This window comes from Etheostoma cragini, chromosome 15, assembly GCF_013103735.1.
Source record: "Etheostoma cragini isolate CJK2018 chromosome 15, CSU_Ecrag_1.0, whole genome shotgun sequence".
In the NCBI taxonomy this organism is placed as follows: Eukaryota; Metazoa; Chordata; class Actinopteri; order Perciformes; family Percidae; genus Etheostoma; species Etheostoma cragini.
In genome coordinates this window covers 12,908,541-12,914,983 of record NC_048421.1, presented here as the reverse complement: position 1 = coordinate 12,914,983, position 6,443 = coordinate 12,908,541, and positions in this window count along the sequence as shown.

Here is a 6,443-nt window from a genome sequence, read left to right as displayed (position 1 = left end):
TGGAAACTTCTCACAAGAATCACAAACTTTGTTGTAGAGCAATTTTGTAGGTTTTCAAAGTTAGTGATCGATAGGTTAGTCCTCATACAATCCTCAAACATCTTTAAAAAATAAAATTTTTAAGACTTATAAGATAGTTTCTTATTCTAGTTTCTCAACTATTTGAGATAGTTTCAGTAAATAGAAGATCTCAAGGAGATAAATTAAACAGTTTGAAGGATTGGTCCTTAATAATTCTGATTAGAAATAATGTGAGAAAATAAATCACCATTAAAACATATTGGTCTGTAAAACATTGTCCACATGTATACAGATAATATTTCATCTCGGACAAAGATTTCAAAGATTTAATGATCAACAATGGTGTCCTATTGAATATAAACTGGGAAGCAGGAGCCAGGTGCGGTACGGTAATTCCTTCTGCAAAGGTATGAGTATTCAGAGCATGATAATTGTCCTCAAAATCCATGCATGACTTCACAAAACAACACAACTAATCCCCCTTGTCACTTCTGGGACAAAACATACTCTGTGTGAGGTGAGAGATTAGAGCAGTTCTGTTGGTGGTTGGGAGAGGGGAGTCAATAAATCGATCATTCGAGTGTAAGAAGTCAGCTGGACATCATGAAGGACCTCTAACATCGGGAGCCTATTAATTGTTTTGTTTATAGCTCCAATCATAACATACCACACCTCTCCCACAGAAAATTAATGATTACTGGCAAAAGGTTAATATCCACTCAGCTGAAAATGAATCAACACTGAATTAATGAGATCATTACCTGCATGGATTGATAATGAAATTAGTCTTCTTTCAAAGCAGGACTTTCTGGGATGTGGAGGTATTGACTTAAATAATAATGCATCTGTTGGTAAAGCCCTTGACCAGATGGCCACTGCTAAGCTATCCTGACTGCTGGAGGTCACAGTCAATCAAAACATTGTCAGGGTTGGAGTGAAACGTCCTTCATACTCATTAAAACTTAATTTAACTTAATATGATTAATAAGAAATGTTTTGTTTGTACCTTATGAATATGTAACTGACCTCAATTAATTAAATAAGCATGTGTTTTCTAGGTACATTTCACAAATTTGAAAAGAAGTAGCTATTTGTTTTCAACTGTGTAAAAGTTCTAGTATATGTTTCCAGGTTTCTCTTGCAGCGGCCTGTTTTTGCAGTTGAAGCGCTAAACCATCAGTAGGTCCCCACAGTAACTTCAGAAGTGATTCATATACATGAAATATGTCGCTGCAGAAAATTGTGCTGGGTTATTAATTGGCAGGGAGTCAGACAGTACTTAGCGAAGACTCCCGAGATTGGTTTCATCTTTCAATTCTTCATTTGAGCACTACTTCAAAGGTAACCAGTCAAACAGCACTGAAATTTCATATTAGTACCAGCCTTTTAGTTGGAGTAAGCATATGGATTTCACAAGATTATAAACATAAACTGAATGTTTGCAGAAAAAACTGCAGGTTACCTTCATTTTTTTTTTAAATACTCGGCCTTTCTGGAGTTATCAGCAATCCTGGGAAGATCAATTTCCATTCCACACGATTTGATTAATTATTAGGGAATAAAATAACCAAAAAGATCAAATATCCACCAGAAGTTTTTTTCCTGACAGCAAGGTTAGTCCTTGAAACACCAATTAGACCTTCATGTCTGAAAATAAAATGGTAATGCTACATACATATATAATATGTACACGCACACACACACCTTCATTAAACGTTTTCAGTCCTTTGGCGGATCTCGGCTGACCATGGAGTGAACCTACGCGCTGTTCATCTGCAAACACTGCAGTGAAACAGAAGTGGATTTAAATCAGTCAAACATCTCTGTGGTGCCACGGCTGTCGGAGTGTGGCTCAGTGTCCAGATGCCCTCGCACCTTATGAGCTCAGCGATTAAGAGGATTTTGTTGTCTGTGTTTTGACTTTGACAGATAAAAGAGGTTGTAGGGTATAGGATATGTTAATGTATATTCTTTGACAATCTGATGATTTGTCAGTTTATTATTAAGAGGATTGTGTTTTCTGGATTTTTCTGAATGTTTCTGGATTTTAGAATTTTTGAGTTTGCTGTGTTTTTCCTCCTGCGTTCCTGTGCTGCTTTTCCCTCCTTTGCCCATCTACACACCTGCTCTGAATCTGCATAGTTCCCTGCTCCCAGAGTGTCCCCAGCCAATCAGCTCCCTGCCTGCTCTCCTGCCTGATCACCTCATTACCCTCACCTGAGCTTCGCCGCCATTCTCTCCACCTGCGCTTCATCCCCCAGTCAGATTGTGCAGATTTCAGTTCACTCTTTGTTGGCTCCTTGGGTTTGTTCTGGTATTATTAGTTTTGCCTGGCCTGCACAAACTGAAATATAATTTTGAAATATAAATATATTTCAAAATTATATTCAGTTTGTCATATTATTTTTTATGTATATACACTGTATATGTCCTCAACTTCTGCCTGCAGTCTCCTGCGTTTGGGTCCACCTGCTCCATTTAAAATGAAAATTTAAATTTTCTATACACTGCAAATCCCCAACATGGAAGTGTTTCCATGGTAGCCAATCTACTGTACACACTGTTGTCATCGTCATCATTTGATTGGCCCTGAGCAGTGAATTTAAAGTGAGCAAGTGATGTGGAAAGTCTGAGGCGTTGAGGAAGAGAGTTCCAGAAGGAGAGGGCAATGGAAAAGGCCCCTTGTTGTGCTTGGGGCAGGTGAGAGGGGAATAATTATTTTACTGTAAGACGTTTTGTGTGTTATCTTAATTTCTTTAGGGAAAACCTCTAAGTTGCGCTTTAGAAACATTCAGAAGCTTAATATTGAGCCCTATGTGTGGTGCTAGAGAGGTACAATAATTGCTTCTTGCATGTTCCGTCATTTAAACAAACGCAACAGAAAGCACTAAAATATGAGTGTTATATGATGTGGGTGGCATTGGTCCGTATGTTTTCTTTTTTCTTTTATTAACCTTTGCCAATCACATGCCTTTTTTTTATTTGAACTTATTGTGGCCACATTGTTATTTTATTTTTTCGAGACCTGTAGTGTAGTTTGATGTACAGTATGCAAGCAAAGGTGCGCACTGAAGTCTAGAGCAGTCTTTCCCAAACTACTGGTCCGTGAGGGTACAGCAGGTGGTCAGTGGAAAAGCAAAATAAAAATATTAAAAAATATATATATTTTTAACCTTCATTTTACCATAAAAATATGTATATTTATCTAAAAATTAAATTTAATATTAAATTGTCAAGTTATTGTGTGATTACTAAAATGGACCAGTCACGTTCAAGTCCGGTGCCATTAGAATCCCAACGTGGATCAGTGGAAGTCGTGTTTCTGAAATGTTTTGTGGATGTGCTCTTAAGTGGACAAAATCTGAAGATTAATAATTCCCTAAAATCTCTAAAGGTTTTGAAATTTTTAATATATCCAAGTGTTCTTATAACTGTAAAGATTTAAAACTCCATTGCTGTAGAAATGAGCCTGTTGTTCAAATGAATCTGATTATGCCCTCGGCCGCTTAAGTAAATAAATACATTTAAATATGTGGCAGCCGTCGTGTGCAGTAAACTTTCTTTTATCTAGCCTGTTGTAGTGATGCGATGACCAGTTATAGTTTTTGTGTTTGTAGGCCTATTGAGAGGTGCGGATTAATTCAGGTAGGACTGTGTGGAGACCTATTTTATTATGAGGTGGTCCGTGAAAATTCTTGATTACAAATAGTGGTCCACAAACACAAAAAGTTTGAAAACCTCTTGTCTAGAGATTGTGGACTCATTGTATTGTGTGCATTTAATCTGTAACATGATGCAGCCCTTCGGATAGTTGGAGAGCAGACAGACAGGATTAAAAAGTAGTGAGACTGGTTTATGTGAGGATTTGTTTTGTTTCTTTTCACAACTCTGAATAACTTCAGTTATGCAAATGTTTCCCATTTTTCCAGCATATGTAATATGCAAATGTCTGCTGAGATCCTAATTTCTTAGAAATTGTCCTAATTCTTCACACACATGCTTCCAAAGTTTTTACCATCAGTGATGTAAATGATCAACACTACTGATCCTAGGAACTGTTAAGCCATGAAATGACTCATTACTATCAGTGTGTTTATGAATGCATACTTTACACTGTTAAGGCCGTATTTGTTGTTTATTTCAACACAAGCCCAGTATCTTCAGAATGAACTATTCTTTAGCTATGTTTCCATCCACACGTTAATATCCGAATTTGGTAATATTGAATGAAAAATACCTTATGAAAACAAAACAAAAATTCGATGGAATTTCGACACAAAGGAAATACGTTCAGTCTCGTCGGATTTTATCTTAATCGAGATACGGCTTGTACATAATGCTGATGCCAATAAATAATGACTTGCGATTAAGTTTTAGGTCATTTTATGGTTGAAACCAAAGGTACCACAAGCTATGGGACGTCCTCCGTAAATGGAAGGCGCTCAAACAGCGAGACATGTCTCACAGCGGTGCCGGAGGGACAGTAAAAGTCAAGTCTACATCAGCATAGCAATGTGTGGATAGCTTTGTTGTTTTCTTATTATAGCTTGATACGTTGCAATCAGCTGGCACATTAGCATTACAACGGCGCAATCCCTTTGTCTGGAAAAACTTTGTTTGCAAATGTTTGCTTGAATGTTGTGCGACACAGTGCCAAAATGAATGGAAATCCCTTAAAACGTTTAAAATCAATTCAATATGCCAATTTGATCGTAAAACAGCATGTGATGTCATTACGGACAGGTTTTTATTTGCCTTAAAGCCGTTGGATGGAAACGCACTTTCACCAACATTATTTGCATGAGTTTCTTTTACCAAACTTAAGATAGTTTGATTGACAAGTGGATGGAAACTTGGCTTATGACACTGAGGATTGCTTGTTTATCCGCTCGCTTGGATTTTTCAAGACCACAGCTCATAAATACATTGCTGTCCTTCAGCTAACTATGAGCAGAGGCTTTAGAGTGTGTTCATCAACACAAAGGCTTGGCTTTTGGATAATAAACTGACTGAATGTGAAGAAGTGAGCTATGAAGTAGTTGCCTAAGGCCAACTCGTAATGCCTTCTGAGGGCTCACCCTTATCAGAATTAAAATTACTTAAAAGAAAATGACTTTAAAAAGCTCAGTTCTGCAATTTAAATTTTACTCCCACTAGTGCAGAAATATTTTGCAGAAATGACAGCAATTGTACACATATTCTAATGTCTTGCAAGAGGCTGTTTCCTATACGTCATTTTGGGGATCTAAAGGGGACAAACGTTCACACAGAAATAGAAATATACAGAGGCAGCATGTACAAAACTCTCCTTGACTCTCTAGTGCCAAGCTTTCAAGATCACCAGAGTTTCTGTTTCGGCAGTGAATTTTCTCAAGACCTTGAAAAACTAGACACTACTGCTTTTTCTATTCAGCAGTATGAAGAGCTTCAATTCAAGGTGACAAAGGACCAACTTAGAAGAACACATTTGCCAGCAGAGTACGGGGCTTCGTGAAAAGCCCCTGTTATGGCCTGCAGCCAAAACACTCAATTCTGCTCCTTCAGGGTTGGTGTCCTCCAGGTTTTTGATTCTCCTTTTGATCCTCATTGATAGTTAATGTTCCCCAAGTGGTGATAAGTACAGAAGATACGTGTGGCTTATCAAGGAAAATCAAACATTTGCTGGACACTGGCCCCAGAGGACCCGATCAAGTGGCTAGAGCCGTAGACATGTTTTATTTCTCCCTACAGAGAATGTGGGAAATTAAAGGGAGTGTGCAATTACACCACTGAATTACAAACAGCAAGTAGCTGTTTGATTTGATCTTTTTTTTTAAATATATTTCCTTCACTACCATTTGAGTCATGACGATATCTTTTCTGCGCAATCTGCAAATCCTGGATGTCGACCAGAGGTTCGTTTCAGAAAGAAGGTTCAGTGAAAACTCTGAGTTTGTTAACCCTGAGAAAAGTGAAACTCTGGGTTTTCTGTTTCAGAAAGGGAGGTTTGTCAAACATGAGTGGGTTGGGTAACTCCAGCCCATTTCAGAAAACAGAGGTAATTTAACCTCAGAGGTAGTTACTATGGTAACTGAGTCAGTGAACCTAACCTGGTCGGGAGCAGGTTTTCTTCAAGAAACCTTGAGTTTCTCTCAGTCTTCTCCCTCCAAAACAGCACGCTTTCATTCTTATTTCTTCAATCAGTCTATCAGGCGCAGTTAGTTATCTGCATGAATTAAAAAAAAGTGTTGGTTTATTTACTACGATAGGCAGACTATAAAACGTTTTATTCTCTAACAGGGCATTTCCTTTAGTGGACGATCCCGTTGAAGCTGTATTACTTTGCAGGATGTTAAACATATGTTGGGAGAATATTGAGGCCCGACCATATAGGTGTATTTTAATCCATAATCCATAATAATTCCAGATAAGTACCCATTTGA